The sequence below is a fragment of the Erpetoichthys calabaricus genome, chromosome 14 (genome assembly GCF_900747795.2).
Source record: "Erpetoichthys calabaricus chromosome 14, fErpCal1.3, whole genome shotgun sequence".
Taxonomy (NCBI): Eukaryota; Metazoa; Chordata; class Cladistia; order Polypteriformes; family Polypteridae; genus Erpetoichthys; species Erpetoichthys calabaricus.
This window is the reverse complement of record NC_041407.2, coordinates 33007613-33032865: the sequence shown is the minus strand read 5'-3', so window position 1 is coordinate 33032865 and position 25253 is coordinate 33007613.

Sequence of the window (25253 nt, the reverse complement as noted above, 5' to 3'; positions counted from 1 at the left end):
CCAGTACCCTTTCATCATGTTACATTTAGTCAGGCATTGCTCTTTCCTGATTCTCTCGAGGACCTCATTCATTCATGGAAGTGAGTAGGATCCAAATATGGAGACTTGATTAAGCTGACGAAAGTTGTTACAAAGCATCAATTGCAATGCCAATTTGGGGCTTAAACAATCAGCTAGACTAGGGACTAAAACTTTTTTCAATGATACTAAGTTCCAGCCAGGTAAAACAGCTATTGTACATATACTGTGGCCTGTAGGGGGGACTCCAGGTCCCCAACAACCAACACAAACACAACACAGGCTTTTTATTGCGTTCTTTCGTGGGAAACATTTCTCCAATCATTTCCTACAGCTACAAGCACAGTCACAAGCACAGTACAAAGCACAGTCAATACTCTCTCTTAGTTTTCTTTGTCTCTCTCTCCCTTCTCCTTCCTCCAGCAAGCTTCATCTTGTCCCTCCTGACTCAAGCTCCTGGATTGAAATGAGGCTGCTCGTTTTATGTTGCATCTGGGAGTACTTCAGGTGGCTCGTTAGCATAGTCCAGAAGCACATCTGGGTCCAGGAGAAGCCAGAGAAAGCAGGGTTCTGCAACTCTAGAACTCAAGAGGGCTGAGCCACCAAACTCCAGCTCCCAGTATGCTTGGCAATAATCTGTGGTACTTTAGCAACCCAGGGGGGCTGTCACCTAGTGATCTGGAGGAGGTATGACCTGTGCACACTCTCTCCCCAGGTCCTTCCATCACAAAGATGTCCCAGGCTGTCCACCACAATACATATACAGTATTTTCAGTGGTGTGCAAAAGTATTCAATCCCCTTGAAAGTCATCATAATTTTCTGCATGACAAAAGATTTGTATACATTTTTATTCATTTAGTATTAGTGTACACTTTACTGTAACGATAGATTTCCAAAGTCAAAATAAACCACTTTGTGTAGATATTTAACTGAAGACGATATACTCAAAAGTAAGTGTTTGCATAATAATTTAAACCCCTGTGCTTTGGAAGCTTCAGGTTTACACAAAAAACAAATTAATTACAAACAACACAAAGGTGACAGTCATTTGATCATAATTAAACTTAATTAGGTGCTACTTGTGAGTCCTTTATATTTCTCTGGATATTAAGTACCACTGCAACAATGATGAGAAAGGAGCATTCTGCTGATGTGAGAAACAAAGTCATTGAAACGCACAAGGCAGGAAATGGTTATGAAAAATATTGAAGAGTTTGAATGCCCTTTTAAATACTTTTGGATCAATCATCAAAAAGTGGAAGGTTCATCACAGCACCCAGACTCTTACTAGAACAGGCCTTCCCTCAAAATAAACATCAGAGCAAGTCATCGACTGGTGAGAGAGGTTACTAAAAATCTAACCGCCACTCTCAGAAGTCTGCAATGCTCTTTAGCTGAAACTGGACTGGACTGGACTGGACTGAAGGGGCATGGGTCTACAATTTCAAGAGGTCTCTATAAAACAGGCTTTTATGGCACGGTAGCAAGAAAGAAGCCATTCCCTAAGAAGGTCCATATTAAAGCACATATGGCATTTGCTACAAAGCATGAGAAAGACCCAGTTAAGATGTGGAAGAAGGTTTTATGGTCAGATTAGAAACCAGAACTAGAAAACAAAACTTTTTGATCAGACTTCAAAGAGGTACATGTTTCATAAAACTAACACTGCCCAAGCCTCAAGAAACACCATAGCTAAGGTGAAATTTGGCGATGGCAGCATGTTTTCATGTTCTGGGTCTGAGAGTCTTGTCAGAGTTGAAGGAACAATAGAATGACACAAATACCACACAAAATTACAGGAGAACTTGTTCTAGTCTGCTATGAACCTACAACTCAGGAGAAGATTAATCTTTTAACATGACAATGAACTTAAGCACAAGGACAAAGTGACACAGGAATGACTCAAACACACAAAGGTGAATTTTTTGGAATGGCCAAGACAAAGCCCTGATTTTAACCCTACTGAGAATCTGTGGCACTATACTAGGCTGATTATTGTGAACAAAAATGTAGCCTGAGCTGTGAGTTAGCTGTGTTAATCATTACACCACAATGCACCCCTTAGATAAAATTAATAGTATTAAACATCACAGCAGTAACATTTCTTGTGGACAGTGGTAGATAGGAAGCATGAATTTATACAAGTTGCCCCCCCCCCCACAGATTCAATAGCAGGTGTCACACATGCGCGTCTGCGGATCTCCTCAAAGGCTCCATCAAGGCTGCCACTAACACTATTCCTTTCTTCTCTCCCCACAGTGCTGAGAACCATCACAAGTGAGGGCACCCAGACTCCCGGAAGGAGGCATCATTCACAAGAAGAATGTACTGCTAGTCGGACCTTTATACAATTGACTGAAACTCCTAAAATGAAGCAGATACACGACTGGGATGAACCCAAGAACCCGCTCAACTCCCGGTCCCAATGTGTCCTCGGGACAATGCTGAAACCTTCCTCCTGGTCTTCAAGATGGCTGCCATCTGCTACTGTTGGCCACAGCACTATTGGGCTCACTTCCTGACTCTTCCTCACAGGAGAAGCCAGCACCCATATTATGACTTGGAGGAGCAGGTACCTGCTGATTACTTCACCCTCAAGCTGGAGATTCTTGCTTGATATGGCTTTACCACTGTCAGCCATGCGCAGTGCTGCAGAGATTGGTGGTTTGATGCTGAGAAGTCTGCCCATGTACAGCCCTTTGACCTTTCAGGCAAGTTGGTCCATTGGCTGTGCCCCAGTGAAAATTTGTCGGAGAGAATCATGGAAATGGTGGCAACCACCTTCCTGCTCCATACCAGACAACCTGGTCCTCCCCATCCGAAGACAACAGTGGTCTGATTTGGAGGAACTTGATAAACAGATTGAGCAGGACAGGGCAGCCAGCCAAACTGAATGTCCAAAAGAGCACAGCCAATCCCACCCTGTACGATTGCAAAGGACAGACCTCGTGACCAGCTCCTGTCTCTTGTCTGGTTTGTTTACCACCGAGGTCCCACAGGCCTCTTCGGGGTTCTCCACTTTTGAGCTTATGTAAGGTCGACAACCTTGAGGATTACTTGATTTGATTAAAGAGGGCTGGGAAAAGGTGGCCCTTCCCTCTCAAACTATAGTAGAGCACGTCTCCAATTTATGTGATCACTTTGCACAGCTCCGCCCTTTGGTGAAAGAACATCTTGAGGGTGCTCAGTGCATGTGGCCTCAGCTCTGCAACCAAGACTCCCAACTCCATGAATTCTGCCCAGAAGACAGAGTGATGGTTCTAATCCCCACAACACACTCCAAGCTCTTGGCCCACTAGCAGGACCCATTTGAAATAAGCGAGTGCAATTGGTTAATAGGCTATTTATTCTACTAGCTTAACAGATGTCAAAGGGAATGAGTATACCACATGAACATTCTAAAACCCTGGGTAGATTGCGACCCTGGTGACACAATGGCCACTTTTGTGATGTCACTCCATGTGGACGTCAGACAGTTGAATTATGGGGACACCTTTAAACCCTGGCAGAAGGAGAAACTGGAAGCTGCCATTTCCACTGTCACCAGGGTTGTTGACCCCAACCCAAATGAACCATGCTAATTGGCCATGATATTGTGACTGAACAAGGGGTGGTAGTCCATGAGCGTTCATATCGTCTCCTGAAAGAGTAGGAGACAGAGGTAGAGCTGGAAGTCCATCAGATGCTCAAGCCAGCTATAGTCTGTGGTCCAGTCCAACCATGCCAGTCCTGAAGTCCAATGGAGCTAGAGGTTTTGTAACAACTTTTGTTGGATCATCCAAGTCTGCTGCTTTGATGCCTATCCCATACCCAGAGTGTATGACCTCTTGAAGCATCTCAGGAACACCTGGTCCTATCCACCCTTGACATAACAAAGGGATATTGTCAGATTCCTCTGACAAATGCAACAAAGAAATAAAACTGTGTTCAGGACCCCTAGTGGCCACTGGCAGTACCATGGCTTACCCTTCAGGCTGCACGGGGTCCTTGTGACCTTCCAACATCTGGAAGACAGACTGCTATGGTCCCATAATGCCTATAGTGCTGATCAACTTGGATGACATTGTCATCTATCTATCTATCTATCTATCTATCTATCTATCTATCTATCTATCTATCTATCTATCTATCTATCTATCTATCTATCTATCTATCTATCTATCTATCTATCTATCTATCTATCTATCTATTCCAGCACCATCAGAAACATGTTTCAAATGTCCTTTGTGCTATTCATGACACCGGCCACGGGATCAATTCACAGGAATGTTTTTTTCGGGCTGACCAAAGCTAAATACCTATGCTATGTGATGGGCAAGGGACGGATCAAACGTCAATGGATTAATGTAGCTACCATATGCAACTAGCCGCAGCCAAAAACAAAGTGGCAGGTGCAGGATCTCCTTAGATTAGCGGGTTACTACTGTTAGTTTGTCCCCTGCTTCTCTTAACGGGCCATGCTTCTAATGCAGCTCACGAAAAAAGAAGGCACCCAACATGGTGACTTAAAGACGGCCCTAATGTTATCTCCCATGTTACTTTCTCCTGACTTCTCTCATCCTTTCATTCTCCAGAACAATGCATCTGATACTGGTCTCAGTGCAGTGCTGAGCCAGGTTGTTGATGGCGCGAAACATCCCATCATGTAACTATTGGACTGGGAGATGTGGTACACAGCAATTGAAAGGGTGTGGGCCATCACTAGCTCCAGTACCATTTCCTCGGAATGGAGTTCATGCTGGTTACGGACAATGCCCCCCACCAGGGGCTCTATTCAAGGAGAGATATGAATCCCAGAGTCACTTGCTGGTTCCTGAGCCACCAGCTGTACAAATTCACAGTCATACTCAGAAGAGGGAGGCTTCACGCCATCTCCCAAATCCCACAAACTTGTGTCTAAATCTGCTTGTTCCCCTAGAGCCAAACTAAAGAGGCCGTGTCACGCATGCGCACCTGAATCTCATTAAAGGCTCTGTCAAGGTATGTAATGACCTGCGGGCACTGCCACTAACCTTATTCTCTCCTTCTCTCCCTGCAGTGGTGAGAACCCGCCCAGTGAGGGCACCCAGCCCTGCCCTTTCCATTTCCGTGAGGACAAAGCCTCCGGACTCCTGGAAGGAGCCATCATTCACGAGAGAATTCACTAGTCAGACTTCGATACAGTGGACTGAAACTCCTAATACCTTTATTTTCTTTAGCTCAAAGATAAGACAGAACAACATCATGACAGGCATCATGATAATTTTTATCTTTTCATTAAATGAGACAACCCAGGTGGTGACCTAGATTATTTTGAGGTCTGTTGCTCCAGCACCCAGCCGCAATGGGTGCTTACTTCTCTCAAACTAAGTACAGCACAGTGTTTGTTTTTTACTCCCCGTAAAGCTTTTGCTCATTCACTACCACTGCTACTAAATAAGCGCCACACTATAGCATGTAGATTCTTCACTGTTTCCTGTTTGCATTAATTGCATAGCACTCTAGGCAATATCATTAAAGGGGTAGGTGGCTCCACCACTGCTCCTGCCTCTTTGAAACCTCTCAAGGAAGATGCCTTCAAGTTCTTTTAATCTGAAGGATTGCCGCTGGAGCAAAAGGAACAACTAGGAAGTTGCCAAGTTTGCTGTTTGTTTTAAATAAAGTTCCAATTCTCTATACAGCCTTAATACTGTTCCTACCAGTGCCAGAATAAATATCTCTTTGCCCATTTCACGCTATGGCAGATGGTTATTTTGCCACAATTCTTTCAATTCATCTTCCTGCTTATGTGTCCACAAGCATTTCACAGCTGTAAATAAAAAAGACTAGGCACAATAATACAAAAAGACATTACCTTTAAGAAACAAATACACCAGCATATTTCCAGTTTCCTTCTGTGTCCACATTTTGCATTGAAATATATTCACAAGTTTTTTGCAAATTTGTAACCCACTACTGGAATCAGTGTTATAAATTTGGGTTGGCTTGGGAAGGCGGGAGAAGCAACACAGGTCTACATGGGATAGACTGGAGATGCAGTAGGCTGCACCGAATGTAACCTAAGTATGGGCAGGGTACCCTGGGAACTGTGGTAGCCAGTGATGGTTCATGTCTGCACATAATTTACTGGGAATGCGGCAGGCTGCATCAAGTAAACTCCAGGGGCCTCATGTATAAACGGTGTGTACGCACAGAAATGTTGCGTATGAATGTTTCCACGTTCAAATCGCGATGTATAAAACCTAAACTTGGCGTAAAGCCACACACATTTCCACAGTAACTCATACCTTGGCGTACGCAATTTCTCCGCTCGGTTTTGCAGACTGGCGGCACCCAGCGTCAAAGCAGTGCTACTGTTCCTGTGTGATCACCCTTTCTTTCTAAGCTCCACATTCCTGACGTGGCTTTATAAAAGCACTGAAATTAACTGCATATTGTTTATTAGTGTAATGCATCTGATTGTAATTAACCTGTAGCAATATAATGGTCCAGGGAATAGCCATAGTATTCCAAATACCATAACTGCTTTAGCGTTGTTACGCTCACTGCATCTTGTTCTTCTTTTTGCTGCTCCCGTTAAGGGTTGCCACTGCGGATCATCTTTTTCCATATTACTCTCACTTTACCACTCAGAGTATTTATATCACTGTATCTGAGTGTGAATCACAGCAGCAGCTGATCGGAAAGAGAATTATCGGTATACAGTTTCAAGTACACACTACCTCAACCACAGCAAAAAGCGTCAAAGCCTTTCCTGTACGGACCTCGCGTTTCAGAAACAGTTTCATCCCAAGAACTATAAACGCACTCAATCAGTCCATCAAGTGCTCCTTGTAGAACTGTTTGTACTTATAAGTACAATTACCTCACTGTAAACTTACACTACAGTTATAATATTGCACAACCTGCACTACTTTATAAAGCGCGTATGATGACAATATCATTTTTAAGATGAAATGCAGCAAAATATGTTGCTTATAGTATACAGATAAAACTTTAACTTCATTTAAATAATCTGCATTGTTAATAATTAAACATGTGAGGACACGGTGCCGCAGCGTATAGCTGGTTCACGGATAGCTCCTGCCTTGCGCTGTATTATTGCTGGTGCTGACGCGACACTGGAAGGATAGACGGATAGAATAATTAAACATGTACTACGAAGATATTTCAATGTTCCTTAAAAGTTTTGAAGAATCGGCGTTCTAAGCTTACAGATGGCTTAACGTCTATTACAGAGCTGATTGTGTGGCGATTGGGTATTTGGAGAAAGAAAAGTACGTTTGAAAGAGACAGTACTTCTGTAATAAATTATTTCATCGAAGGTCGCACATGGCGCAGCAAGCCTCTTGCGTGAGATATGAACAATCACTGCGCCACCGTGTTCCCATGTTTAATAACATGCTTTCATTGCTATCATCATGAAAAAGATATCACGTATACATCTCAGTATTTTAATTATTCAGAGAGCTGTAATATCTCGAATGTAATGGATTCTGTGTCCTGTCGGAGAAAGAGAAAGAACGGAAGCACGTAGTGATTCACACACATAGAGCACATAGAAGATCAAATACAGAACAAAGTATTTAACGTGCTACTCGAGAAACTAGTAAAATAAATGATTTTAAGATGAAGTTTATGATGTTCTACTTTAATGGCAAAATAAACTACATGATTAAAGTGGAAATTTCGAGATTAAAGTTGACATTTCGTGCTTTTTTCCCACTGTGTGCCAATTTTTTTTGTCTGTACCCTAATAAGCTTTCATATGACACTCAGACGGTCCGCTGCGAGTCGCCTTTTCACGGCGACTTTGATATGTGATTTCTTTTTTATTTCGGGTACTGTGCGACTTTGTGAACTTCATCTTTCGAGTTTCTCTGACACTCTGTCACTCGATCAACTTTCTTTTGTTGATTATACCACTGTTTAAACCAACAAATAGTACGTTTTTCCTTTGCCTCCACTTGGTATTCGCTGAAATTCTTATATTTTCCTCTGTGCTTTTCCCATTGTCTTTTCACAGAAGGCTATTTATATTGATTTGCATATTCAAAGAGGCGTAATTCTGGGAGGAGTTGGGACGTGACAGAAGGCGCGTGCACGTGCGTTACTTTTCACGCTGATCAGGATTTATGTAGTGGAAGAACGTGAAATTTTGCATGCGCACAGATTCCTGCATCTGGATTTTTCTGTGCGTGCGCACAATCCCGCTTTGTGCTTACGCCATGTTATAGTGTGAGTTCTACGCACGGCGTTATACATGAGGCCCCAGATGTCCTGAGAAGGATAGAGTGATGGAATAGAAAAGGGTTACCTCTCTAAACTCCATATGATTTTAAAGGATTACAGTATTTAGTTTTATTGACTTTATTTATTGCACACCTGAAGATACTGTTCATTTTATAGCATGATTTTAGGGATTTTATGGAATAATTTATTGTCTTATTGATGATTTGAATTTATTCTCTGTATTAAATAAACTCTGCTATTGTTTTGACTAAAAAATCTCACTTGTCTTGTCACTCACTCTGGTCCATCCTTGATCGTGACTATCGATGTCCCAGATTCAAGAAGATGTATGTCAGCTATGAGCAACCAGGGCATCACAGGCATCAGTTCCTGACAATTTATAAAGATAGCAATGTGTAGCCCTAGATAGCCCTTATTGTTGGATGCAAACAAAAATAAATGGTGCCTTGTGAATTATTGGTGGGTGGAGAAAGGATATTTAGTTATGGTCAGAATCTCATGTTCTTGTTTATTAAAAGCTGTCTTTTGTCTTGCATTTTGGTTTTGGTTTCTTATGCTTCTTTGATCTCAGCATATGAACTAAATTTTAACAGTTTTCTCAGTTCTTCTGCTCTTCCTAAACTTGCTTTCAAGCTGGATATGCCTCATTCCATCTGGTCATAATAGATATCTTAAATTTGATGTTGTGGCCTGAACAGAATCTGCCAACAAAAGAGATATCATATGTAAAGTTTTAGAGAAAAAGGAGTGAGTACAGTACTTTGTTTCATTTTACAATAACCAATAATTCTTCAGAAATGGTATTCAATTAAACTGTAATAATTTTTACTGGTGACCCTGTATACAGGAATAGTTTATTTTAAAAAGTTGATATTTTAGCCAAACTGATCTCTGGTTTGTGGTTTTAATGTTTCAAAACCATAAAAAATAATTTATACAGTATATTACAAACATGACAAGCTTGTATGTAGGTCTGGTACTTTATTACTAATATTTTTATTTTATTCCTTCTGTAAACTAAACCAATCAAAATACAATAAAAAACACTGCTACATGTGGCATTAATAAGTGGCTAAATCAGAATGCAAAACACTTTTTTAAAAGTAACACCCAATTTACCTATTGATGTATAAAGATGGTTATATTGTAAAATTGTATATTTTTTTAAACAGAAATATCCAGTGTTTCATTATTTTATTTAGCATACTTTTTTAAACTTTTTGTGCTTTTCTCCTCATCAGTACCATAAAGGGGAAAGCTAACGCTGTCAAAAATCTCTAGCCCACAGATTAAATTATAAAAGAATTCTAAAAATTTAAAAAGCTCTAAATTTCCAAATTCAAAACTAAAGAAATGAACAAAGCAAGAATTTAAATAATTAACAAATAAACAAATAAAGTAATTCTTAAATCAAAAGTTTGACAAAGCCATGAGGTTACATCAAAAAAATATCGAAGGAAATGTCAAAACTGGAAAAGCTCAAAAAGTTAAATGGTTAAATATCACAACACCTTCATAAAACACAGCAAAAATTCCACCAGACTGTAGCATTCAAACCACTGGTTTACCTGCATTGTGAAGGAACGTCAGTTACAGCATTACAGCAGTGTGGCGTGATTCCCCCGAGGGTGATCCAGCTTGCAGGATCCTCATTGCTAAGGCCAGAGTGGCTGGACCAGGCCAAGGGGATGCCCACGTAACACCTGGCTGCGGCAGACAGAGGGTCATTTCTGGAGGGTGGGAGTAGACCACGGGTGCTAACTAGGATCCCGAGCTGTTTCATCGTGTGGTGGGTGCAGCAATGTGCTGTACCAATGAATGCTCCCCAACTTGACCTGACCTGTAGCATTAATTTTTCACAATAGCCTAAAAATATATTATTAGAATAGTAGCTGTAGTTATGGTAGAATAACCAGTATTAATATTGTCAACATTAGCTGAGTAAACAAATGTGTGCTTTACATAGGTTTGACTTTTGTTCCCTGCATTTTTCACATGAATTTCTAATAAAATATTAACTGTTTAAAGTATCCAAACATTGCATTCCATTGAATTTCCTTTTGTTTTGTGGACCACCAAGGGGCGTACCACTGCCCAAACCCGACACAGACAGGTGTGGGACACAAGTTCAAGCACACACGTTTTTATTTTTTATTTTTCCCTCATGGGAAACACTTTCCCCTGTTTCCCACAAATATAACACAGTCGCAAAACAGCACAATATCAATCTGTTCTTTTGTTTCTCTCTCTCTTTTTCCTCCACTCCTCCAGACAAGTTTTGTCTTCTCCCACCCAACTCTGGCTCCTGCAGTAGTAGCTGCTGGCTTCTTTTATAAAACACCCGGAAGAGCTCCGGTGTGGCGGAAGTGCTGCAATTAAGGGCTCAGCAGCTCCCCAGGCGCTTCCTGGAGGTAGCCATGGGCCCCAGCAGAGTTGAGCTTTTTTTGTTCCAAACCCATGGCACTGCTGCACACCAGGGGGGCTGCCCTCTAGCACTCCCGGGGAGGTAATGTTCTGGATAGGCTCTCTACCCCGGACCTTCCATTATAGGGGCGTCCGGCCAGGCAAGGGCCCCAACCATCCACCACAGTTTATATAAAAACACTATTTCATTTTCTTTGACATGACCTTACTTTTTAAATGTTATATATATATTCTTGAACTATATAAGGGTTATGTTTTAGTATTTTTTTCTTTTACTTTTTGTTATTTACTTGAAAGTTTTTTTTAATTTTGTTTTTAATTATGTTTTTGATTTTATTTTACCTTTGTTGCTTTTATTTAATATTGTTTACTAATTATTGTGCAATTCTGTATTATGTTAATACTAGTTGTAGTTGTTATATACTTTTATGTAGTGGTTTACATTTTGGCTTTATTTTTCATTTTTCTTTAATACAGTAATCCCTCGCTACTTCGCGGTTCACTTTTCGAGGATTCACGACTACGCGGATTTTATATGTAAGCATATCTAAATATATAACGCGGATTTTTTGCTGCTTCGCGGGTTTCTGCGGACAATGGGTCTTTTTACTTCTGGTACTTGCTTCCTCAGTTGGTTTGCCCAGTTGATTTCATACAAGAGATGCTATTGGCGGATGGCTGAGAAGCTACCCAATCAGAGCACGCAGTTAAGTTCCTGTGTGCTGCTGATTGGCTCAGCGACGGAGTGCTGCATTAACCAGGAAGTCTCATCTCACTCATTCAGCATTAACATGCTACTGCTTCAGGGGCCGTGTCCAAGCGCCAACAGAAGATGCAAATGATTGCAGAAAAGGTAAAAGTTTTGGATATGTTGAAGGAAGGGAACAGCTACACCGCTGCAGGACACCATTACAGCATCAATGAGTCCACGATTCTTTTTATTTAAAAAGGAGGAAAAGCATATAAGATCTACGGCTGCAGTGTCCTTTAACCAGGGCACAAAACGAGTTGCAAGTGGACGTGATAAGGCAGTAGTCTGGATGGAATCTGCTTTAGGAATCTTTGCAACAAGGTAGACGACGTCATGACCGCCTACAAGCTGCTCTTCGACCGGAAAAAGAAGCAGCAGCAGCAACTGCCGATCACAATGTTTTTGCAGCCTCGCAAAAAAGAGCCAGTTCTTACTACTACTACTACTACTACTACGGATACACCTTCGGAAACCGTGGAGGAGGTGCCCCAGGAAATGGCACTGCCGTCTGAAGAGACGTTAAATACAGTCATCGGCTGCGCAGTAAAAGTCATCATCACCTTCATCGTCATCATTTTTACTGCGCAGCATATTCATCACCATCATCACGTCATATATAGCTACGTGTACTTCGCTATACAGTAAGTGTAAACTTATCTACCGATTTCATATTGCTTAGCAGTTGTCCCTGTTATTAATAGAGTAAAGGGTGGGTTGTAAACAATACAGGGAGGGTTTAAAAATGTCCAAATACACGTTAAATAATTAAATAAATATGGTGTCCCTACTTCGCGGAAATTCAGTTATCGCGGTCGGCCTTGGAACCTATCTCCCGCGATAAGTGAGGGATTACTGTACTCTGATTTCTGACCTTTGCATTATATATAATAATATTAATTATTATTTGCATTTATATAGCGCTTTTCTCACTACTCAAAGCACTCAGCAATTGCAGGTTAAGGGCCTTGCTGAAGGGCCCAACAGAGCAGAGTCCCTTTTGGCATTTACGGATTCGAACCGGCAACCTTCCGATTGCCAGTGCATATCCCTAGCCTCAGAGCCACCACGCCATCCTATATCACTTTGGACTGATGTGTATTTTATCTTTTACAGTAATCCCTCGCTATATCGCGCTTCGACTTTCGCGGCTTCACTCTATCGCGGATTTTATATGTAAGCATATTTAAGTATATATTGCGGATTTTTTGCTGGTTCGCGGATTTCTGCAGACAATGGGTCTTTTAATTTCTGGTACATGCTTCCTCAGTTGGTTTTCCCAGTTGATTTCATACAAGGGACACTATTGGCAGATGGCTGAGAAGCTACCCAACCAGAGCGCATATTACGTATTAAATAAAACCACTCAAATATATTGTGAGCACGGGGGCTGTTCGCATCCCTAGAGGATTCGGCCGCTCCTCAAAAAACGCCGAAAGATTACCTTCACATTGCTCCCTTCCTTGCTGGGTTTACTTGTTACTTTGTTGTGCGATATGCTTCCTGCACGGTGCTTTGCATACTTAAAAGCCCAAACAGCACCTATTGATTTTTGATTGTTTGCTTTTCTCTCTCTCTTGCTCTGACATTCTCTGCTCCTGACGGAGGGGGTGTGAGCAGGGGGGCTGTTTGCACCCCTAGACGATACGGACGCTCGTCTAAAAATGCTGAAAGATTATCTTCACGTTGCTCCCTTCCGTGCAACTACTTTGTCAAGCGACATGCTTCCCGCATGGTGCTTCGCATACTTAAACAATCAAACAGCACGTATTGATTTTTGATTGTTTGCTTTTCTCTCTCTCTCTCTCACTCTCTCTGACATTCTCTGCTCCTGACGGAGGGGGTGTGAGCAGAGGGGCTGTTCGCACACTGGCCTAGAGGATACGGACGCTCCTCTAAAAAATGCCGAAAGACTACCTTCACATTGCTCTCTTCCTTGCAGCTGCTTTGTCTGGTGGTGCTTCGCATACTTAAAAGCCAAACAGCCATATTGATTTTTGATTGTTTGCTTTTTTCTCTCTCTCTCTCTCTCTGACATTATCTGCTCCTGACGCGCACTTCTTTGAAGAGGAAGATATGTTTGCATTCTTTTAGTTGTGAGACGGAACTGTCATCTCTGTCTTGACATGGAGCACAGTTTAAACTTTTGAAAAAGAGACAAATGTTTGTTTGCAGTGTTTGAATAAAGTTCCTGTCTCTCTATAACCTCCTGTGTTTTTGTGCAAATCTGTGACCCAAGCATGACAATATAAAAATAACCATATAAACATATGGTTTCTACTTCGCGGATTTTCACCTTTCGTGGGGGGTTCTGGAAAGCAACCCCCGCAATCAAGGAGGGATTTCTGTATTATAGTTTTTGTTAATTTTGAGTTATTATCTTTCTTGTTTTTATGGTATTTCTGCTGGTTTCACTTATCATTTGTTATTTGTGTTCTGTTCCCTTAAACATGTCTCATTTCCCTGTGTTTTCTGAGTGGAGCCTCAGAAGGTGGGGCCACAATAATGTCACAGCTGTTGGCTCCTCCTTCTGGATATTTATTCTGAAAAAACAAGTGAGAGTGAGCAGTTAAGTATTGCAGTTGTTGGAGTCTTAAGTAAGTGTTGTTTTTCTCTGTATTTTTTTTTATTAATTATTTTTCTTTGTTATTTGATTTCTCTTTTGGCATCTGTATTGAGATTTGTTTGCTTAGGATATCCTTTTACACAAAACATTTTTGCCTAATTTTGCTCTTTGGATTATTTTGCTTGTAGTTTTCTATTCTTTTTAATACATACTTTATTTAGTAAAATTGTGTTGCTCATTTTGTGTACAAGTTAAAGGTTAATGGTCATCCTTCTCCTTGGCTCTTTTAGCAAGATACTGAGACATTTAAGTTTGTTTTGAGGCTAAACTCACCTTTGTGCCTGCAAAGCCTGAGGCAGGCCACTGGAATTAGAATTAAGTCCCATTGGGATGAGACTTTCTCCTGGCAGACAAAGGATTCCTGGCCTGGCCATTAAAGCATTTTGTGGATCATTTGGAAACTCACACCCTTTTGCCCTGTCCAGTAATCTCCCTCACAACACTGGGCTTTTGGTGTTCACATTTTGTCCTAAAAGAAAATGAAAATATTGTGAATAGTACAAAATTTATCAAAATGTTAAAAAAGGTCTAATTAAAAAGATTGAAATACCACCTGTACATTGGTATCTTATTTTGAGTTAAGAGATACTCATAATGTCAGTAATTCTTATAAGATTATACATGCTACATAGATCTAATATAGTAAACATTTAGTAAAAATACTGTCAATCCTCAACTTTTGGGTGGGGTGATGGGGGTTGATGAAGATGTGAATGTTAATACAATGAACCTAAGGGAAATAGAAGGTTAGGTTCCAGCAACAACCAAAAACTGTAATCTTTCACTAGAGATTGCTCAATATACACATATCTTCCAGGATTTCTTTATAACAAAACACTATTTATGATAATATACACTTTTTATAACACAGTAACCATGAAATAACACATAAAATGCACTACACAAAATACGATAGATAACATGCAAAAAACTTTTTCTCTCGCTAGTCATTCCCTAGAATTCTGTGACCTTTTGTGCTAACATTTCAATTCAAAAAAAAAAAAAAAAAAAACCTTAGTTGCTCCCTGTCAGAAAACACTGAGACTGCTGAGGTTTTGACATCACATCTGAGCTGGCAAATAGCATCGAAGATTGTAAAGGACAGACCAGCTTGCAATAATCCATCAGCAACATTTGCTTTGTGCATCGTTTGAGATCCTTAAGAGTCTCGGCGTATATAAGGCGAGTTGATGTTTAGCCAAGAGACTGCAATCGATGATGGCATCAGCAGCCTCAATGTCTCTATGCAGCTGGTCAATGCATTAACACCAAGCTTACAGCAGACAGAGGATGCCAACATTTCAGCAGGAAGTTTATCTAATACCTTTACATTGTCAGTAAGCTGCATCACTCACTTAGCACGCTTGGGTTTACTGCCCTTAAGAACATGCACTAAGCTTAGGGGGCATAATTGCAACAAAACTTGACTTTTTTAAGCAAAACAATTAAAATATGCAACAAATGCACAGGGAGCTACACTACAACAGTATCCCCATCCACCTTGGCAAAAAAGTCAATCATACCTAAAAAAGCACAGACATCTATACTAGACCACGGCCTTCACTACAGATCAGTGCAATGTTCAAATTTCAATCTCTTAAAAATAAGTTTTTACCATTCCCCAAACTTGTGCCTCTCATTTTTTCTCGACTGCTTATAGCAGGGAAGCCCAAGGTTGCCAATGCAAATGTAAAAAAGAGGTTACAAAAAAAATACAAAGTAGCAAAAGTTAAACTCACAAATGCTGAGTACTGAAAGCAACTTGGTTGATTAGAAAAGAAATTCATGGTAGTGATTAGGTATTTTTCATTGTAATCTTGTTTAATACTCATTGGCTTTACTTTAAGGTCAAAACAAGGTGTATATTTCTGCTTTAGGTAGGGGAGCATTCGGTAACAAGACTTATGGATGTCATGGCAGTGTCATGATCCAGTGGAACTACTGTTATAAATTTGTCACCTTTTCTCATATTGAAATAATTGCCCATATGCCCATATTTTGTTTATTCTGAGTCTTTTTATTATGTGTTACAAGTTTTCACTACTATTTTATTTTGCACCATTGCTTCCATTTTTTTGCTTTGGTCTTGCTGGTCCTTGTTGCTATGATATGACAACAGGAAGTTGTGTGTTATGATGTAATTTCCCTAAAATATACTGTATAAGGAGACTTTGTGCTCCTTCTGGTGTGCAAGAACTGGATACAGTTCAAAATACAAATTATTATGATGTTTAGCGTTTAGATTAAATTATTTTTTTGGTTTCAGTGTTATTTCTTTCTTTATGACCTTTCTTTACTTCCAATGCATTGATTTTTTTTCTTCTCCATCTCCTAATTCATACTATACAAAAATATTCTTTCTTTTTACTATCTTGATAGCAAAGGTGATAACCAACACTTTTTTGACATCTGAGAATTACTTATTCTCCAGAGACAAAATCTCAGGTAGAGGGTGAATATTTCAGGCAGGCACTTAAATATTCCTCCTTTCAATCAATAAATTCTCTCAAAGATCAAGTAAAAGATGTAGCATAATCAATCAAGAGGAACCCTACTTTTTGGTTTGGGTGTATCAATGATTTATACAATAGAAGAAGTTAGACTGTTTGAATATGCAAACCTGGAGAAGCATAATTGACCAAGCCTTTGCCTATTGGATTTATGTGAGAGTGAAAACAGGGCCAGGAGATGCTTGAAAATACAAAGATGTAGTCAAAACGAAGAAAGAGGTCAAAAGCATGAGATCAAAAGCTGGAAATGGAAACCAAGGGGAAAGATAAGAATCAGAAGTCAGTGGCAAAATCACAATATGTTGAAACCTGAAGCACAAAAGTAGCATGAGGACTTATTTGAAATCGAAACCAACTTAAAAGGAATAAAAGTAAAAGGAATTGACTTCTTTGACATGAATCCACCAAGGGATATAATGCTCAGAGGCCATCACATATAAATACTGTTGATTCTGTGAAGTCATCCATGCGATGGTTGTGTTCAAGTGGTGCCTCCACAGGCTTCCTGTAAAAAAACAAACAAGACATGAGCAAAAACAAACTAATCAAAATAAAATAGCACAGAAATTGAATCTTTGGGTAAAAAAAAACATAAAATACACTAAAATCTATGTATTACAATGTGTTAATATTACACCATTGATGCATGATAAGTTCATCATCACCTCTAATGGGACACTGGAAATTTGTAGATGTTAGGCAAACCCAAGAACTAATCCAGTTTTCTGCTGGATCCTAGTCTATTAAGGCCATTATATCTGTAAGTCCTAGGGTCTCGTGTATAAAACGTGCTTACGCTGGTAAACATGCATAAGCCATTTCTTAAGCAAAAGTTCTGATTTATAAAACACAAATTTTCCATGAAAACTGTCTTAATGTTATGACAAACTTCTACCATCCATAAGTCAAGATATATAATAGTATAATTACGTTGCTATTCATTTAAGGCATAAGTGGTATAATTAGGATGCTACCCAGATATATCCAGTTTTCTTACGGTCAGGTTGAGCAAGCCAAGATTATAAGGCAAATTGCAGCAATTGCCGATTTTCCTAATGTAATTGGTGCAATAGACTGTACACATGTTGCAATAATGACACCATCACAAAATAAATTTTCTTTTGTAAACGGAAAGCATTTTCACTCAATTAATATTGTTTTGATAGTATTGCCAAGACTCCAGTTGGATGGAAGGATCGGGGTGGAGGGTGGGCTCAGGACATTATCTCCCCGGGATGCTAAAAGGCAGCCCCCTAGGTTGCTGTGGAGCCACAGTTTCCCGCAGGGCATGGTGAGAGTTGGAATTCATTGTAGCCCTGTTGGGTTCCGTGGGCACTGCCAAAAGGAGGTACAGAGACAGCAGAGTTGTATTATGTTGGGCTTTCACAGCACCCATGAATGATTCCAGACTATGCTAACAAGCTACCTGGAGCATTCCCAGGTGCAGCCCTAAAGGAGCCAACTGCCACTACTCTGGGAATCAGAGTTGGGAGGAGGAAGACAAAGTTTGCCAGAGGAAGAGTGAAGATGAAAGAAAAGAGAGAGAAAGCGAAGAAGAATACAATTATTTTGTTTATGTGTACTTTAATTGTACTGTGCTGTTGTGGGGAACGATAGGGAAGTGTTTCCAACTTGCAATAAAAAAGTGTGTTGTTGTGCTTTGAACTTGTGCTTGGAGTCTGTCTGTATCAGGTTTGGGCTGCTGATGTGCCCCCTGCAGGCTAAATAATACAACCAATATGTGATGCACAATTGCGTCTAAAATTGTTATGAGGTGGCCTAGCTGAACCCACAATTCCTTTATTTTATCTAAGTGAGAAGCAGACTTCAGGTTCATGTTGTGTGTGAAGTTTATCTTATTGGTAAGCATGCATAATTAATAGGATTACTATTAAGTTTAGTACATTAAAGACCACATGTAATCATTCTTTCATATAATAGTGGGTACACCACAAATGAGGAGATGTTATGAGCAATGAGTGATCAAATGGACCATTGATTCATTGGTAGATGGTGGTGATTGGACTCATCTGGTGGCATGCTGCTGCATAGCACCACAAAGGTTTGCTGCATTGTGATAGCTTATACCGTACTGCACAAATCTGGATAATCCAGGCCCTGTCCCACAGGACATCAAGTAAGTGAACGCTGGTGTGAATGGCTGCCACTGTTTGTGGGTCACCTGGGGATATACTTGGTTGTTGGATTTCTTGCTCCTTTTGCTCATTCATCTGGCTGCTTATGTGTTGGCTGTATTTCCTCATCAGCAACTATACTCTTCAACATCTTGTCTTTATGGATTATTATTGCTTGGATTACTCTTTCTCCATTATTCCATTCTGTTATGTCCTTATTTCACTTCATGGCAGCTGAACTTTTCCAGCTACACTTCCACTCTGCTGAGCCATCCATGGAATTGTACCGGTATCTGGACATCAGTCCTTATGTCCATTGAAGATGCATCCATCATGGGTCCCTTCAGAACTTCAGTTTCAATAACACACACCCAATATGATCTTTTTGGTCTTCTAACCAAACTGCCAATTACTGACTAAGCTTGCTAGGACAGCTAACAATAGGCCCGATGTTAACAACATTGCTGCTGGACTTTTTAACATCTGAGTGCTTACAAATAAGGGTACATTAATTTGTGATCTTTTGGATGGTCATAAGTGTGATTTTTATGTGTCTTGTTTAAACCTGGCAGCAGCATAATGACTTTTTACATCTGAATCAGGCTGTGCAACAAGGGGTTTTATACACATGTCAGCCTCAGGAATCTGGTAGAAGGTGTGGTCTTGTGGTATTTTACAATGATAAGTGGAAAGTGTCTTCAGTGGCTCTGCCTGAATACACCTTGTTTGAGTCCATTGTTTTACAAATCAGTGGTCCAACTCCTACTCTGCTAGCCACTATTTACAAACCACCTAAACCTTATAGAGACTTTTTAGATGAATTTTCAAGCTTTTTAACTTCTCTTTGTGCTGTGTCGCCTAATGTTATGTTTGTGTGTGATTTGAATATGCCTATGGATACTGTAAATAACTTTCTTGTGATGGATTTTATGTCTTGGCTTGACAGTTTTGGCTTGCAGCAGTATGTTGATTTTCCTACACATTGTAAAGGTCACATTCTGATCTTATTTGTTGCACTAGTGTAGCTCCTCTTAATTGTACTGCATCAGATCTGCCCAAATCTGATCATGAGTTAATATTCTTTAATATTAACTTAACACTCTCCAAAAATAAACAATATCGCTCTATCTCATTACGCAACATTAAGAATATCCACTTACCTACCCTTTTCGGTGGAATTGATAACTTCCCATTAGAGACAATCTTTTCACAACTGAAGAACTGGTTTCCTATGACAATAATGGATTATATAGTCTCATAGATAATCGTACTCCTTTAAAATCTCAGTCTGGTTTTTTTTTTTTTACCCACTCTGCTCCTTGGTACACCACCTAGCTACATTAGCTTAAAGCTAAAGGCTGTAGACTGGAACGTTTGCCTGTTAAGACAGTGTTTCTTGAACATAAAAAATGTATTATGATCATTTACTTTTTTATAAGGGTGCTTTTTCTACTGCCAAATCTGCCTACTATGCAGAACAGTTTAGGTTAGGTGAAGGGAATTCTAGAGCTTTGTTTTCCACTGTTAACAGGGTTCTACAGCCACCTAAAACCCTTGCACCTCACCTTTACTCTACTGCACAATGTATTTAGGAAATTTTTTACTTCAAAAATTAACAATATTCACCAGCAACTGACATCATCGGCATGTACACTACACAGTACTCTTAACTTTGCCTCTGGTGGGTACTGCTCAAATTCCCTTTCATCCTTTACAATCCACACTGTCTCTGAAATCTCTGATCTCATGAAAAACTCCAAATCCTCTGCTTCTCAGTTAGATCCAATTTCCACTCATTTGGTAAAAGCTTGCCTGCCTTCTATTGTCTCATTAATAACTGATATCCTCTTTAATAAAATCCCTGTGTGCGTCCAGGTGTCCGTGTGTGTGTGTCTTCTGGTGAAGTGCGCATGTGCGGGGCACGGTGCGATGCGCGATATTACTGTCAGAGAAAGTTTCAGGCATTTTACAGAAATACAAACCAGTATTACTGCAAGAGGAAATTAAAGGTACACAATACCGTGACTCATATTACAGCCACATACAAGCCAGTATTACTGTCAGAGGAGATTAAAGGCATATTACTGACACGCACGCCTGTATTACCGCCAGAGAAAATTAAAGGTATATTACGGACGTTCAAGCCAGCGGATGTACAAGACAGTATTACTGTCTCAGAAAATTAAAGACAATACAATACACGGCGGCAGCCCACAAAGAACGGTCAGCTCAGCAAGTAAACATCAACAAAAGAAAGGCTGAAAGAAAGAAAAATACGACCAACAAAAAGAATGAGGTCAAAGTCCCATGCCATTTAATATAGACTGTTCCTGCTAATGTTTATGCACTACTGTTCTAGTGCCAGTTATTGTAACAGGCTAAATGACTAGTTGTACAATAATCACTTTCTTCTGGTATAGCTCCCTCAGCTCTTAAGATGACTACTATAACTCCCATTTTAAAGAAACTAGGTAGTGACCCTGATAATTTGAACAATTTCTGACCAATTTCAAACCTGCAATTTTTATCTAAAATACTTGAAAAAACTGTTGCAGCACAAGTACAAGCATATCTAACTGATAATGATCTATTTTAGCAGTTTCAGTCTGGTTTTCACCCTTTCCATTGTACAGAGACAGCTTTGGTTAAAATTACTAATGATTTGCTAGTGGCCACTGACTCTGGGCTTCTGACCATTTTGGTGTTGCTCCACCTGAGTGATGTGTTTGATAGAGTCTCCAATAGTATTTTGTTAGACAGATTAGTTTCCATTGGAATCTATGATATTTCTTACACTTGGTTTGTTTCATGTCTACACAGTTTGTTCAACTCAAGAATTTTAGATCACAACCTACCCCAGTCACTAGTGGTGTTCCCCAAGGCTCTGTTTTGGGCCCTCTTTTATTTATTACCTATCTTCTACCACTTGGTAGATAGGAGATTTGGTATTCAGTTTCACTATTTTTGTACATGCTCTGGTAACATCATATATTGAATACTATAAATTCTATTCTATAAATTCTACATTGGCTGGCCTCCCTCACAAGCTTCTGCATAGGCTTCAGCTGGTTCAGAGTTCTGTTGCTGGAGTTACTACTGGAACCACCTCCATAGAACACATTACACCACAATATGATACGATATTAATTTCAAGATTCTGCTATTAACATTCAATGTTCTTCATATTCTGGCACCTTCATATCTTTCGGATCTTCTACTTATTTATACACCTGCTTGTACTCTTAGGCCGGATTTATACTTCACGCGACGCGACACGACACATGCTGCAGTGGACGCTCCTGCTACGCAAGCGTTGTACTGTTTATACTTGAGCTTACTTTACACAAATCTGGAGGAATCCACCAGGTGGCAGTGCGAGATATTATATCGGGGAGAACAGGTTCGACTTCGGTGTTGTGAATTGCCTGGAACACCCATTAAACTCCGATGACACCTTACCGCAATATCTCCGAAAAGGATGTTTAATGATTAAATCCATCAGTCCAGGGATTTGTCCATTTCAGCTAGCATTGGGCATGAGGCAGAAACAATCCCTGGACGAGGCATCAGTCCAACACAAGGTGAATACAAGCACACACATACACTCTGGCATCATTTTAGTGCAACCAAATCTGCATATCTTTGGAAGGAAACCGGAGCACACTGTGGAAACCCAGCAGAAAAATATGTAAACTTCAGGCAGGGAATATCATCGACGTGACTCCCTGCAAGACAGCAGCGCTACCGCTCCGCCACCATGTCACCCCCATATGTATAATTATTAACAGTATTCATTATTTAAACTAAATTACCGATTTATCTGTAAAATGTAACATACATATTTCAATGCATTTCATCATGAAAGTGATATCAAGTATAAATCTAAGGATTCTAAATGTGCAGAGAGTTGGAATATCATACATTTAATGTGCTCAGTGTGGCAATCTATTGCTGTTTGCCACTGCTGTCATCACTGGAGGAAGCCCTAGAAAAAAAGACGACACAGAAGACAATATGTGAGACTTGTATCGTGTCATTACGATCGGGAATATGCAACGCTTGAATATAAAAGCACCACAAATACATCTGTATGTCGGCATTTTGCTTCACCACTTCGAACCATTCATCAATCATCGAAGCACGCACACCGATCTCGTGGGATCCTCAAAGCGGCTTTCTGTCACATGTAGATAGTAACCAGAAACTCTGACGTCACATTCCAACTTTTAGCACACTGCGTCCCCCAACTTTTTGCTGGTACTGCAACTTGCGCACACGTCGCATTCATTTCTGAGGATCTGTTCAGAGGACGCATCAAATGAGCGCTTGAAACACGTGGCAGCCATGATGCGGGTGCGTACGCGTTCTGAGCATGAAGTATAAATGAGCCCTTAGATGTTCTCTTGGCTATATCCTCTGCTCATTTATCTGCCATGGGGTCTAGATCCTTTAGTTTTGTTTCTCATCGCCTCTGGAACGTCCTTCTTGAAGATATCCGCAGCATTGATTCACTTCAAGTCTTCTAATCCAGACTTAAAATGTATCTTTTTAAATTGCCTACTCCCCTTGATTTTGTCCCTTGATTGTACAGTGCTGTACTTTTATGATCACTAGGGGCCTCTGCCCTCTGCTCGCTTGGCTCGCCAACCCCCATGCATGTGCTATGCGCCAGCCAACTTGCGTCCATGCCACTCGCATATGTGGATTTCACTTTCACCAAACAAGAAATCTTTTAATTTTCTTGGATACACCTATTCATTGGGAAGAAACACTACTTTTTCCTGATGGCAACACAAATTAGATGATCTACAAGTCTCCGACTTAAAGTTTAAAGCCAAACAATATCTACATACTTCTGTCTTATCACCTATGTCCATATATTCAATCTCTTTTCGCTGTTATGTTATTTCACCGAGTAATAATTTATATTTGTTAGCGCTAATGCGATCTTTACTATCAGTTTTTGGAGACTTTTGAATTTTAGTATTTTCATAATCTCTGACCTGCTCTGCATGTGTATCGTGCCAACGTTTTTGAACCTCTTTACAACGTTCTACTTTGTCTTCTACTGTTTGTCTTTTATTTCCAACCCCACTTGGAGCTGAGAGCTGAGAGCGCAGGAACGGTGTCTGACAATAGCATTCACTCGAATGAGAGGTGAGTGGACTGTGGGTGTGTCAGCCACTTCGCGTCTCTGCCGCTCGCGTATGTGGATTTCACTTTCACCAAACAATTTCACTGCAGAAAGACAGCCCTCACAGGACGGGCCGCTTCACCCCTCAAGGCTCAGCTGACGGACACCTTGACACTGGAAGGACTGGGGGAGTGAGCGTATACAGAGCATTACCTCCCCCAGAGCACTAGGTCGCAGCCCCCCTGGTGCCTCTGACTCCTGCAGGGCTTCATGGGAGCTGGAGTTTGGTACTGCCCTGTTGGGTTCTGTGGGCTCCGCCAGGGGGTGCTGCAGTTGCTACTGAGCCCTTCATTGCAGCACTTCCGCCACACCCAGAAGTACAGTAATCCCTCCTCCATCGCGGGGGTTGCGTTCCAGAGCCACCTGCGAAATAAGAAAATCTGCAAAGTAGAAACCATATGTTTATATGGTTATTTTTATATTGTCATGCTTGGGTCACAGATTTGCGCAGAAACACAGGAGGTTGTAGAGAGACAGGAACGGTATTCAAACACTGCAAACAAACATTTGTCTCTTTTTCAAAAGTTTAAACTGTGCTCCATGACAAGACAGAGATGACAGTTCTGTCTCATAATTAAAAGAATGCAAACATATCTTCCTCTTCAAAGGAGTGCGTGTCAGGAGCACAGAATGTCACATAGATAGAGAAAACAATCTCTAGCAAACAAATCAATAGGGCTGTTTGGCTTTTAAGTATGCGAAGCACCGCGGCACAAAGCTGTTGAAGGCGGCAGCTCACACCCCCTCCGTTAGGAGCAGGGAGAGAGAGAGAGAGAGAGATAGAGAGAGACAGAGTTTGTTTTTCAGTCAAAAATCAATACGTGCCCTTCGAGCTTTTAAGTATGCGAAGCACCATGCAGCATGTCGTTTCAGGAAGCAGCTGCACAAAAGATAGCAACGTGAAGATAATCTTTCAGCATTTTTAGACGAGCATCCGTATCGTCTAGGTGTGCGAACAGCCCCCCTGCTCAATCCCCCTACATCAGGATCAGAGAAAGTCAGCGCAAGACAGAGAGAAAAGTAAGCAATCTAGCTTCTCAGCCATCTGCCAATAGCGTCCCTTGTATGAAATCAACTGGGCAAACCAACTGAGGAAGCATGTACCAGAAATTAAAAGACCCATTGTCCGCAGAAATCTGCGAACCAGCAAAAAATCCGCGATATATTTAAATATGCTTACATATAAAATCCGCGATGGAGTGAAGCCGCGAAAGGCGAAGCGCGATATAGCGAGGGATCACTGTACTGCCAAAAGTAGACCAATGAGCACCTGGAGCACTTCCGGGTTCCTTATAAAAGGAGCCAACAACCACTACTCCGGGAGCCAGAGTCAGGTGGGAGAAGATGAAGCTTGCCAGGGGGAGT